Here is a 13,848-nt window from a genome sequence, read left to right as displayed (position 1 = left end):
AGTGGCTCTGCTTCCAGCCAGACTTCGTCGTTTCCCTGCTGTGGTTCTCTCTGCTGAACTGCTTCTGTTACTGTTGCTGAGGCTGCAGTGTGCTTGTGGAGCCTCTGGGGGCACTCTCTTGCCATATGCTGAGCACTGTCGCAGATTTAACACTTCCTGTTCCCTCTAGGAGGCTTCACTTTGGCTGCTCCCAACTCTAGGGCTCTGGTTGCTGACTGAGCCTTGGCACCACCTATCTCCATCGGCTCCTCTCCCCCTCCCAGCGGAGGCGTGGATTGAGCACGCGCTGAGTCCCTGGGAAAGAAAGGAGGTGCTCTTGCTGGTGTGCGTCCCCAACGCCCTTCGTCTTTGCTCCAGGGACGTTCTTCTAGACGCACCCCAATCGTCAGCGCTCTCTGGACAACTTCTTGAGTGCTCTGGGGTCTCTCCCCCCTTGCGATTTCGTCTTTCACAGCCCCGTTTAGCCCCACCCAGAACAGGTCCCTGACGGCCGCTGAATCTTTTTCCCATCCCAGCGCGCTGACCAATGCAAAAAAGCGGGAGTGATATTGCCTCACAGTGGCTCTGCCTTGTTTCAAACCATGAATCTCTCTTCTAGCGACATCTACATCTATCGCTGATAAAAAACAAGCATCCATTGCCTCAATGAAGGCTTTCGCGTTTTGGAGGGCTGGATCATTATCTCTCCACAGATTGCGCAACCACGCTTTAGCTTCTCAATGGAGATGAGTTAGTATGAAGCCTACTTTCTCCTGCTCATCTCTAAAGTCCTTCTCCAGTAACTTTAGCGCAAAAACCACGTCTGCTCTGAAGTTAGGATAGTGCTGCAGACTCCCATCGAAATGAGACACCAGGCTGCCTCCTCTCTTCCCCAGCCCGATCCCCTCTGGTCTGACTCCCGGTAGCCCCTGTTTAGTCAACATTTCCAACCTGACTTGCAGATCTTTGCAGACATCAGCCGCTTCCTCTTCTCTCCGCCTGGATGCTAGTATTTCTGCATTAAGTTGTGTCACTGCGTTTTGCAGGGTTGCTATTCGTTCTTCGGTAGTCATCTTGTGCTGCTTCCGTGAGCTCACGAAGTACCAATCTTCGCCCCTCGCTGCGTCCCCTCACGTTGCGAGGTTTTTAAAAGAGGGACGGGACTTACTGTCAGAGCTGCCTCTAGGTCCCAGCTCACAGAGGACCAACGCCAGGCTGTCGTTATGTACAAAAGTCTTTATTGAGGTTTAGTTTCCATTTCAAAGCCGCAGCGCGCAGCTCTACGTCTTAAAGCCTAGACCGGCGTAGTCCCGTCTGAGTCTCCGCCCCTTCCACACCAGTTTAAGACCCTCGCTTTGCTCCACCTCTTCCTAAGTTCCTTTCTCCTCTGGGCCCTCCTGCCCGCTAGGGTTTCATCCTTTCTGGACTCCTCTGACGCTGACCCCCCTGATTCTTCCCCCTCCTTCCGGTGGGCTTTAGGACCTGGTTCCCTATCCGGGCTACCTGCTGTGCTGCTCGCCTGTACATTTGAATTGGCGCGTGCGCCCAGCCGGCAACCTTCCTCTTGACCGTTCCCTCGCTCTCCGATGGAGGCGTGGCCAACCCTGACTCATCTTCTCTCGCTGGTGGTGAATACGTTGGCCCTGATATCTGGGACTCCTCCCCCCCACTACGCTCTGGTGGGGAAGCTGGTCCTGATTTCCAACTGCTGCTCTGGGAGTCCCCGCTGGCCTCTTGCTTCTGGGGTGTCCCCCTTGGGTCCTCCCTTGCCCTGGCCATAGGCGCCCCCTTCTGAGAATCTTCCGATTCACTGGAGAGGCTCATGGAATCTCTCGGGCTGCTGTCATCTTCTCCTACGCTGCCCTCGGATTGCTCCCCCTCGCTCTCCATCACCTCCCCTCCCTGCGCTCCCGCTGAGTCCCTGACAACATGGAATTGGCAGAAATGACTGGCAGAATCCGAGACCAGGGAGAAGAGTCAGTGGAAGAAGACTGGAAAAAGTTTAAAGACTATTTACGTAAATACTGTAAAATTAATGAATGTTAGAAAAATGTTGGAATGAAGTTATATGGCTTTAGTAGAAATGTTGTAAGGAATTAAGGACAAATAGATTAATAGAGTATTAAAGTGAAAATAAGGTTAGAATGTAATTATAGGATAAAAAATAGAGGAAGATGGAAAGGAATCGCTGAAAGAATTAATAGAAGTGGAATACAAAAAGGGAGGTGTGAGGAGGTCACGGAAATAAGGGAATGAAAGATAAGATATTGAAACTATTTGATGTGTTTTAAATTGTGTTTGTTTTGTTTTGTCAGTTTAATGTTAGTGTTTTGTTTGTGTAATGTATAGGTTTTTTTGTTTTTTGTTTGTATTGTATTGTTTTGTGTTGTATTGTATGGTTTTCATTTTTTGTAGTGTTTAAATTGTTGGAAAAGGTAATAAATATTATTCTTTTAAAAAAATAGACTGGTGACTGGGAGTGACTGTTGAGATCATATACCACTGGTCCTGAAATACCTTCATTGGCTCCCACTACGTTTCTGAGCACAATTCAAAGTGTTGGTAAAAGGTAAAGGTAAAGGACCCCTGACAGTTAAGTCCAGTCGTGAACGACTCTGGGGTTGCGGCTCATCTCGCTTTACTGGCTGAGGGAGCTGATGTTTGTCCACAGACAGTTTTTCTGGGTCATGTGGCCAGCATGACTAAGCCACTTCTGGTGAAACCAGAGCAGTGCACGGAAACGCTGTTTACCTTCCTGGTGCAGTACCTATTTATTTACTTGCACTTTGACATGCTTTCGAACTGCTAGGTGGGCAGGAGCAGGGACCGAGCAACGGGAGCTCACCCTGGCACAGGGATTCGAACCACTGACCTTCCAATCGGCAAGCCCTAGGCTCTGGTTTAGACCACAGCACGACCCATGTCCCATAAAGTGTTGGTGCTGACCTTTAAAGCCCTAAACAGGGCCCGTAAGACAGAGTTGTTCCGCCTGGCCTTTGGCTTGGAGTCAATTTGATTCCCTCCCCCTCTTTCTTTTTTCCTTTCACCTCCTGTGATGAGGCTGCATTTTAACGTTTTAATGTTGTATTTTAATCTTTTTTTAAGTTGTATTCATTCAACTTGTTTTTATTATTGGTTGTTAGCTGCCCTGAGCCCGGCCTTGGCTAGGGAAGGTGAGGTATAAATAAAATTTATTATTATTATTATTATTATTATTATTATTATTAAATGGCCTCAGCCATTGAAGGAGCATATCCCCCCCACCGTTGTTTTGCCTGGACACTGAGGTCCAGCTCCAAGGGCCTTCTGGTGGTTCCCTCACTGCAATAAGTGAAGCTACAGGGAACCAGGCAGAGGGCCTTCTTGGGATGCCCTCCCAACAGTTGTCCTGTGGAATGCTCTCCCAACAGTTGTCAAGGAAATAAACAACTATCTGACTTTTAGAAGACATCTGAGGGCAGCTCTGTTTAGGGAAGTTTTTAATGTTTGATGTTTTGTCACTTTATTATTATTTTTATTATTTATTATTATTCTGTTGGGAGCTGCCAAGAGTGGCTGGGGAAACCCAGCCAGATAGGCAGGGTATAATATGATAATAATAAATAATAATAATAAATAATTATCATAGTTATAATAATAATTAATATTATCTTCCATGAATTTATCAATAGGAGCCAACTCCTAGGGGCTTAGGGGGCTTCACTCCCCCAATAAAATGAGCCCCTCCCCCCAAGTTGATAGCCATTGTCATTCAAAAGGTGTGTGTACACTGTGTCATGTGATCAATTACAGAGGGCAGGGCTTATCTACCCCCCCCATGGCACCCCTGAATTTGTCTAATCCTCTGTTAAAGCTATCCAGATTGGCAGTCCTCATTACAAGCTCATGAGAAGAAGCCACCCACATACTTGTGATAGTATGACTGATATAGGAAATTAAACACAAAGGATTGTACCCAAGGAAGTTCTACCTAGAGTAGGCCCAATCTCCATTAATTAATTAATTAATTAATTAATTAACTTACTAACCAACCAACCAACCAACCAACTAACTACCGTATTAACTAACTAACTACCGTATTTTTCGCCCTATAGGACGCACTTTTTCCCCTCCAAAAATGAAGGGGAAATGTGTGTGCTTCCTATGGGGTGAATGCAGGCTTTCGCTGAAGCCTGGAGAGCGAGAGGGGTCGGTGCGTACCGACCCCTCTTGCTCTCCAGGCTTCAGGAAGCTCCGTGCAGCCTTCCGGAGCCCTCCCGACAGCTGCGCGGAGCTGCCTGCATTCCGAAGCCTGGGACGCGCTGAAGAGCGTGCCCAGCTTCGCATACCTCTCTGCAAGCCGGGGAGACCGGCGCAACTTCGCGCCGAGCTCCCTAGGCTTGCGGATAGCAGGCTGTTCTGGGGGCTGGGGTCGGGGGAAGCTTGGGCTCCCCCCGCGCCAGCCCCGCACCTGGGGGGAAAATAATGTTTTCCCCTTTATTTCCCCCCAAAAAAACCTAGGTGCATCCTATGGGGCGGTGCACCCTATGGGGCGAAAAATACGGTAACTAACTAACTAACTAACCAACCAACCAACCAACCAACCAAGTATTAGCTAACTAACCAACCAACCAACCAACCAACCAAGTATTAACTAACTAACCAACCAACCAACCAGCCATCTCCATTAATTTCATTGGGCTAACATTGGCATACAGCACAATATTATTTAATTTTCTTGATATATTTCTTGCACTATAAAGTGTATTCTGTATTCTAAACAGAGCAAAAATAACCTAATATAGATTGCATATAAAAGTTGCAATATTCCAAAATCCAAAAATCATGCCTGCCCATTTGTTTTAATCTATTTACATTTTTGTACCCCTGTCTTTTCTCTGATAGGGCTGAAAGCAGCATACATAAAGCAAAACGCCCCTCCCCCAATTAATAATGAAATCAACAATTTTCAATATATGAAAAGCATAAGAGAAAACTATAGGGTTGTGCACAGAAAAAAGATTCCACCTAAACATTAGGAAGAACTTCCTGACAGTAAGAGCTGTTCGACAGTGGAATTTGCTGCCAAGATGTGTGGTGGAGTCTCCTTCTTTGGAGGTCTTTAAGCAGAGGCTTGACAACCATATGTCAGGAGTGCTCTGATGGTGTTTCCTGCTTGGCAGGGGGTTGGACTCGATGGCCCTTGTGGTCTCTTCCAACTCTATGATTCTATGATTCTATGATTCTAGATAAGATATTTACCTCCAAACTCACTTTCCTGAGTCAGGTGACAGGGGCAAAAACTTGGATGTCTTCCTCATTTACTGCAAGGTGGAAATCAAGAGAAGCCTTTCATTTTTTGTGTGTATTTTTGCAGAAGGGGGCAGAGCCTGCAAAATTTCAGCCAAAGAGATGCATTTTCTTTTTGTACTAAGTACCGTTAAAGTTTGAGTGTTTAAAAGAACGATTTATTTAGTGCGCAATTTGCCTGAATGTGACATCCCCCCATCTCCCCCCCCCCCCAATGTCTCAACAAATGAAACTGATTTGTAAAAATGTTACATGGAAAAAATACGAGAGACATTACACATACTTCTGTAAAACAAGAAAATCTTTAATAAAAAGAAAGAAAGAAAAGAAATCTAGTCAAGTTCCCTGCAAAATTAGACTCAGACGGGACTTCGCCGGTCTAGGGTTGAGACGTAGAGCTGCGCGCTGCGGCTTTAAAATGGAAACTGAACCTCAATAAAGACTTTTGTACATAACTACAGCCTAGCGTTGGTCCTCTGTGAGCTGGGACCTAGAGGCAGCTCTGACACATTATAAAAATAAAAGCAGAGACAACCCAATAACCCTCCCCCCTTCTATAACAGCACTAACAGCTTCAGGGGTTTCAAGCAGGAAACCTAGGCTGCTTCTGTCCAGAATGGATCTAGATCTTTGGACAATCCCATAGATGATCCCTGCACCAGGTGCTTTTTCAATCGGCCAGAGATGGGGCATTTTTGGTGATGGCATTGCATCTTCAGAATGACCATTCCAGGGATTCCTGCTCTACTAATCAGTGGCAGGGGACAGCAAACTTTTTCAGCAGGGGGCCGGTCCTTTGTCCCTCAGACCTTGTGGGGGGCCGGACTATATTTTGGAAAAAAATAATAATGAATGAATTCCTATGCCCCACAAATAACCCAGAGATGCATTTTTTTAAAAAGCACACATTCTACTCATGTAAAAACACCAGGCAGGCCCCACAAATAACCCAGAGATGCATTTAAATAAAAGGATACATTCTACTCATGTAAAAACATGCTGATTCCCAGACCGTCTGCGGGCCAGATTTAGAAGACAATTGGGCCAAATCTGGTTCCCGGGCCTTAGTTTTCCTACCCATGGTGTAGAGCAGCCTTTTCCAAACTGCTGTTCTCCAGATACTGTTCGACTCCAACTCCCATGAGTCCCCACCAACCTGGCCAGTGATTAGGGATATTGGGAGTTGGAGACCAACAATTTATGGAAGACATCAGGTTGGGGAAGGCAGTTGCAGACTATGCTAAAATGAATGGAGCCAATGATCTTACTAATGCAGCTTCTTTTTTCCCTAAGATGGCAACAACTGAAAGTGGCAAAACAGAGGGTCTTCGAGGAATGGTTTACAACATCTCCATTCAATAGCTGAGCTACAGGATCTTTTTATCTAGCAGTATTTTTTTAAGTTCTTACAATTCATAGAGGATATGGCTATCATTGGCTATTAGCGAAGATGGCTCTGCCCTGCCTCTAATGTTCAGAGGCAGTAAATGCTTCTGAATGTCAGTTGCTGGAAGCCACAGGAAGGAAGAGGGATCTTGTGCTCAGGTCCTGTTTGTGAGTTTCCTATTGGGGGATCTGGTTGTCCACTGTTGGCCATTGGCCTGATCCAGCAGGTTCCAGTGATGATGGTGATGATGATCATGATGAGAATGAGCATGTTATTATTTCTACCCCCAGTTCTGAATGGGTTGCTCTAGCCACTCTGGGAGGCTTCAAGCATATACAAAAACATTTGTTGTTGTTTAGTTGTTTAGTCGTTTAGTCGTGTCCGACTCTTCGTGACCCCATGGACCAGAGAACGCCAGGCACTCCTGTCTCCCACTGCCTTCTGCAGTTTGGTCAAACTCATGTTTGTAGCTTCGAGGACACTATCCAACCATCTCGTCCTCTGTCGTCCCCTTCTCCTTGTGTCCTCAATCTTTCCCAACATCAGGGTCTTTTCCAAGGAGTCTTCTCTTCTCATGAGGTGGCCAAAGAACTGGAGCGTCAGCTTCAGGATCTGTCCTTCCATTGAGCACTCAGGGCTGATTTCCTTAAGAATGGATAGGTTTGATCTTCTTGCAGTCCATGGCACCCACCCTGTGGAATGCCCTTCTTTCAGATATCAAGGAGATAATTAATTATACAACCTTTAGAAGACATCTGAAGGCAGTCCTGAATACAAAAACATAATTAAACATTAAACATTAAAAACTTCCCTATAGAGGACTGCCTTCAGATGTCTTCTAAAGATTGTATAAGACTTATCTCCTTGATATCTGATAGAAGGGCGTTCCACAGGGTGAGTGCCACTACTGAGAAGGTCCTCTGCCTTCTTAGATCATAAAGTGCATGCAGATATGAACCCGTACGCCATGGGTTCACCTTTGGACTTGCAGCAAGTGGAATGGGAACTAGCACTTTGGGACAGGCTCTTCAGCAGAGAGGGCAGCTTGTTTTCTTTGCTCACACCTTGCTGCTCTCTTTGGACACTTTTAGGCTGCTAATGCTGACAGGTGGGTTGAACTGGATATAGCACAAACTGATCCCTATGAGCCAGATGTACTTTCTAATTAGGAAGAAGTGTTTTAGACATTTATCCAACTTTTACAAGAGCTTTCAAAGGTGTGTTTAACCTCTTTTTGTTTGTGTGCAAAACCTTCCTTTAATACCCTTTCAGCTCTAGAAGATGCCTATGAAAAGAATACCAACTTTTAAAGCCCCTCCTTTCCCGCTAAATACAATGCCTCTGAACCTCTGAACGATTTGAATTGCCTCTTAAAATTCTGCATCTTCTCCCTTACACCCCTTTTAACACAGGAAGTGGTGGTGAGCTGCATACTTTGACTATGCACTGTGTGAAGAAGCAATTCTTGCATTTGCAGGGGCTTGGGCTAGATGACCCTTGGGGTCCGTTCCAACTCTCCCATTCTATAATTCTGTGAGCATGAACACTAGAACTGTGTGAGCTATATTTGTCATAATATCACATAACATCACAATTTTGATGGCATTTAATTATCCTTCCGTTGTGGTTCTGAAGTGTGCAGGATGTTTGGAACTGACTTAAGTATTTTGCAAGACACTTGCTGATTCGGGATGCATGTGGCATTTGTGTGATAGAGAATGAGAGAGAGGCAGAGAATGGTGACCGTTTTGATTCCATTCTTCCTGGGCCCCCTTCCCATGAACCTTGATAAAATCAGGCCTGCTTCTGGATGGACTTTGCCCGGATAAGTCTATAAGGACATATAGAAAATATTTGAGCGGTTCTCAGCTCTAGCTGTCTAGAAAGCAACCAGAGCATGACTTTTTTTAATGAGACAGCGCAGGGTTGATGCCTTGGCATTCTGTGGAGGGAGGCCCAGTACCTGTACAAATCAAAGGATCCACATGAACAGCCTTTAGCTTCATGCAGGAATGGTTCATTGTGTTTCTTGGCCTGTGGGCTTCTCTTGCTCGGTGATTCTGTGACCTCAAGAGCTGGCGCTGATGTTCCTCTTACCCCCAAACTGCTGCTATGCACACAGGTGAGGGACTTGCCTGCAATCAGCATTTCTTGAGGGCTTCTGATTAGAGAGAGAGACAAATATGCCAATTTTGGTTCCTCAGTTTGGTGAGCCAGTGTGGTGTAGTGGTTAAGAGCGGTAGTCTCGTAATCTGGGGAGCCGGGTTCACGTCTCCGCTCCTCCACATGCAGCTGCTGGGTGACCTTGGGCCAGTCACACTTCTTTGAAGTCTCTCAGCCCCACTCACCTCACAGAGTGTTTGTTGTGGGGGAGGAAGGGAAAGGAGAATGTTAGCCGCTTTGAGACTCCTGAAGGGGAGTGAAAGGCGGGATATCAAATCCATACTCTTCTTCTTCTTCTTCTTCTTCTTCTTCTTCTTCTTCTTCTTCTTCTTCTGTTTTTCATTTTTCTAGGCATAAGTTCAGTTCTCCACATTTTCACAACATTTTTAAAAAGTCAATGAAAATTCATCAATTCACATTTCAGATTCTTCTACCTTTTGCTAATGGACATATGCCTGTATGCAATTTTGCCCAAGGTACACTTTTTTTTTGCAGAACAATTTCCCCTAATATTATGGATTTTTGGATGCTGTTATTAGGAATATATGTATATTGATGCACACTTCACCCCTGTCTATGCATTTTTGTGCATGTGCCTTGGCTGAATAACATTGCAAAATTCAGAGAAGTATGGATTAAGAATGGGTTTCAGTTTCTGTGTATTTTGGAGAAGTGCACATTTGGTAAGTTCACCCAGAGGCAGAGCTAGCTGCTCTGGCACCTGGAGTGGTGGTGATCCACCCACGGGGGTTCCGGTGCCCATGGTGATCCCGGGGGTGTGTGGCACGGCGAGCACAGAGGCAGTGGCGCACGTGGCAAGTGTCCCCAAGGGGCGGTGTCACTGGTGGTGAGTGTCCTGAGCAAGTGTCCCAGGGGGGTGCCACCCGCAGCAATGTCACCTCCCTCAGGTATGACACCCGGGGTGGAGCACACCCCCCACACCCACCTTCCTCCGCCACTGAGTTCACCTTTAATGTGAACTGAATTGAATACCTCTCCCACTCCTAGTTCTGATTGTGTGCTTGTGTTCTACTTTACAGAGGATAACCCTCTATTTGAAGGAGTCTTCTGTCTGGAGTGCTGCCTAGTACATGCTACTTCCCAAAGGCAGATCTAGGGGAGTGCAACTAGTTCAGTCATACTGGGTGTGGAGCTTCTAGGGTGCTACAGCAAGCACCAAGGTCCACCACTGTTTTCTCACCCCTCATTTAATTCCCTGTGAGGTAGGTTAGGCTGGCAGGCAGTGACTAGCCCATGATCAACCAGTGAGCTTCATAGCAGAGTGTGGATTTGAACCCTGTTCTCTCCCAGCTCTTAGTTTGACACACTAAACACTGCATCACATTGCCTCTCTCTCTTTTTTTAATTTTTTTAATTGATTTTCCAATACAAATTTATAAAACCATACCAATTTTTTTTATCGCAAATATATTCTTTTAGACTTCCCTCAGTTCTCCTGCGAATCTTCCATTTTGATTCTTTCTTTATGCATTTCCTAATTTAATATTGCCTTTTATCAAACCTTCCCCCTCCCTATTCCCTTTTTTACAATACTCCAGATATTTTCACAGAGCTTCTTGCAAACCCACAAGCGTTATTTGCTCATCGCATATACTTTTCAAATAATCTGTAAATTTACTCCAGTCCTCAGTGAACCTGTGATCCCGTAGATTTCGGATCTTTCCTGTTAATTTATCAAGTTCTGCATAATCTATGAACTTCATTCTCCATTCTTCCATCGTCAGTAATTCTTCTTGTTTCCATTTTTGGGCCAGTAATATTCTTGCCGCTGTTATTGCATATTGAAAAAGTTTACAATCCTTTCTATTTATTTCATTTCCTACCATTCCTAACAAAAATGCCTCTGGTTTCTTAACAAATGTATATTTCAACATCTTTTTCAATTCATTATATATCATTTCCCAGAAGCCCTTCACCTTCTTACATTCCCACCACATATGGTAAAAAGTTCCTTCTTTTTCTTTACATTTCCAACACTTATTACACATTTTATACATTTTTGCTAACTTTACAGGGGTGATATACCACCTATATATCATTTTCACAACATTTTCCTTTACCGCAGTACAGGCCATAAATTTTAACCTTTCATTCCATAATTTTATCCATTCATTTAGCTGTATATTGTATCCAAAATCTCTAGCCCAATGTATAATAACCGATTTAACTTCACCTTTAGCATACCATTCTAGCAGCAGTTTATACATCTTTTATAAAATTTTGTAATCATTATTTAGCATTTCTGTTTGAAATTTCGATTCTTTTTCAGCCAGTCAGTTCTTTCTTTAACTCTTTTTACCACCAGTTGCTGCCAGAAAAGTTTTTTAACAAAATAAAAATGGAGAAGAAAAACTTACAATCCTGTTGCGCAGTTACTTTTAAAACCGAAACTAAAAAACTCCTAGCGATCCTTTTCCCACGGTCTCATCCGTTTCACCAAAAAGACTTCAAACTATATTAAACAGTATCTTTCCACTCCTCCTTTGCTCTTAATATCCTTATTATTTAAGTATATGTCCAAATATTATAAAAACAGAAGAAAAACCGCTTGCGGTAACTCACACTCCACTCTCCTGCGTTCTGCGAATTCCCTTTGCGTATATGTTCGATTTCAGATGAAGCTGACCTCCTTTTTCTTCACTTCATTTGTTCCGAATCCTTTCCCAATTAAAATTTTTGTTAAATACCTCAATTTAGGTCCAAAGTTCTTATTGATTGAGAATCGATCGCTTTTCCACGCAAGCCTGGGGCTGCGCTTTTGGAGGGTAGAAAATGGCTTCCCTTAGCCTGCTTCTTCACTCCGCTGTACTCTTCACCCCTTTTAAGGGCTACCTGATGGCCAGGTGGTCCGCAAAAAGGCTTTGCTGGGAACCTGCCCCCCTGGATTTTCCTCCAAGGGGGAATTGGGGGCTGCAGCGCCCTTGCAGCACCCCTTTTTTCCTCCCAAAAGCTCGGAATTTCTCTCCGAGAGTATTCCCACTTGCTCTTTGCTCCGCGATCGACCAGAAGTCGCATCACATTGCCTCTCAAAAGTGCATGTCTGGCCATCCTAGTTCATGAACTCCAAATAAAAACTCCATTTTTTTTCCTGGAAAAAATGTGCAGAACCCCTCCCATCTAATTTTTTAGTAGCAACTATCCAGACTCTGCCCCTTCCACCCTGGAGATGTTGCCTTCTATAGACGAAGGGGTGTTGTGGAGCTTTTAGAGACACCAAAGCTGTTCTTCCCCAGCAGGAGTTGGCAAAGTCTGCACCACCCAATATTAGCAGCAGTGCCCCCCCTAGTGCAGGGGGGTGTCCTTTGCCATGCCTTCCCCTCCCTGTGTGATGTACAGTAGAGTGACTTTAACACAGAGGTATGTGAGCTGCCCAGCTCTGCCAGGTGGCTGCAAGAAGGATCCGGGGAGGCCAGATTTCCAAAGCGTCAGCAGGAAAAGGTCACCCGCTTGTCTCCTGTGCTCCCCGGGACACATTTTTGCAGGCTGCAGGCAGAGGGGTTGCCTGAGCACCAGTGGCTGGGCAAGTGCGATGCCTTGTAACAGCCCAGAGGCCTACTATTTAACTCAATTTCAATCCTGCTCTTCAGCCAAAAAAGTTTCCCAAGATGGTTTACAAATGCCACTGATAAAACAGTCCCTGCCTTTCAGCTTTTACAGTCTCGATGCAAAAGGAGAGTGGTTGGGGAGGGAGGAGGGAAGCAAAAAGATTTATTAGCCACAGAGTAATTGTGATGATCTGCTGGAATGGGAAGATTTCAAGGACAAGAGGAGCCCAAAGTTTCTTCTCTTGCAGCAGAAGGGAAGGAGAGGCTCTGCAGACCCTCTTCCCTTCCTACCCCTCTGCCCATTGGTTGGAGTGGCTACTGCAGGTAACAGCGAACAGGGAAGCAATGCTTGGCCAGAGTTTGGGGTTTGAACAAAGGAGTGTTGCCACCAACAAAATGATTGGAGGGTGTTCCTTGATGGTCGGTAAGGGCCTCTTTATGGGAGCTAAATGGAAAAGGAAAGGAATAGATTGTTTCTTGATAGTGATACCTCTGTGGGATATTATGGATGGAAAAAAGCGAAGATGCATTCCTTGACTTATAGGGAAGAAGCTGACTAAAAGTATCTGTGTGTTTCTGTGTGTGAAGCGCACTGCTGTGGTCCTCATAATCACCCTGACTTGCAACATTAATTTTCTGCAGAAGCCTGGATGAAAAGAGAAGTCTTTACTTGACACCAGAAGGGCCCATAGCAAAAAGGGGTCCTCCACACCTCCAGCAGGAGGGAATTCTGTAGCCAGGGTGTCATTACCAGTGTTAATTTTCTAGAAAAAGAGGTGCCAGAACTCACCACAAACACCTCCCTTGTTCTCTTATAATGGTAATTGTGCCCACTTGAGTGTTGCTGGAACTGAGTTCTGGTGAGTTCCGGCTGAAAAAAAGATCTGGTCATTACCAAGAAGACTTGATCCTGTATTTCCACACAGCAGGCTCCACCTGTTTTATTTATATTTATTTATACGTTAAATTTGTATACCACCCTTCATCTGAGAATCACAGGGCAGTTTACAATATAAAAACACAGACATGCTTAATATAGCCCCTCCCAGCTCTACAATTCTATGATTCTATAGTAACACATAAACACAATAACACCCCCCTAAAAGCACATAGATGGTTTAATTAGCCAAAGGTATGGGAGAAGAGAAATGTTTTTGCCGGGCACCTAAAAATATGTAATAAAGGTGCCAAGCAAGCCTCCCTGGGGAGAGCTGCTTTATTTATTAAATAACTTTAGAAACGGATTATAGCCTCCATTGATAGTCTTATGCTTCATGAATTTGTCATGGGAAGTCATTATAGAAGATATGTATTAAGAAATTATTATATTTAGATGTATTGTGTTAAAGGGCTTTTATTTATTTATTTGTTGTATGTTTGTTTTTTTTGTAGAAATTAATAAAGCAAATTATATATATATATATATATATATATATATATATATATATATATACATACACACAC

The 13,848-nt window shown here is 44.5% G+C and overlaps 1 protein-coding gene across 1 annotated transcript in view; it reads left to right on the top strand.

The window, feature by feature from the left end:
- Positions 1 to 13,848, top strand: part of MYO18B (myosin XVIIIB) — a 303,099-nt gene that overhangs the window by 12,699 nt on the left and 276,552 nt on the right. The gene's annotated exons all lie outside the window — the stretch shown is intronic.

The sequence above is a fragment of the Podarcis cretensis genome (assembly GCF_951804945.1).
Source record: "Podarcis cretensis genome assembly, chromosome: 16".
NCBI classification, from domain to species: domain Eukaryota; kingdom Metazoa; phylum Chordata; class Lepidosauria; order Squamata; family Lacertidae; genus Podarcis; species Podarcis cretensis.
This window is presented reverse-complemented; position numbering and strand designations above follow the sequence as displayed.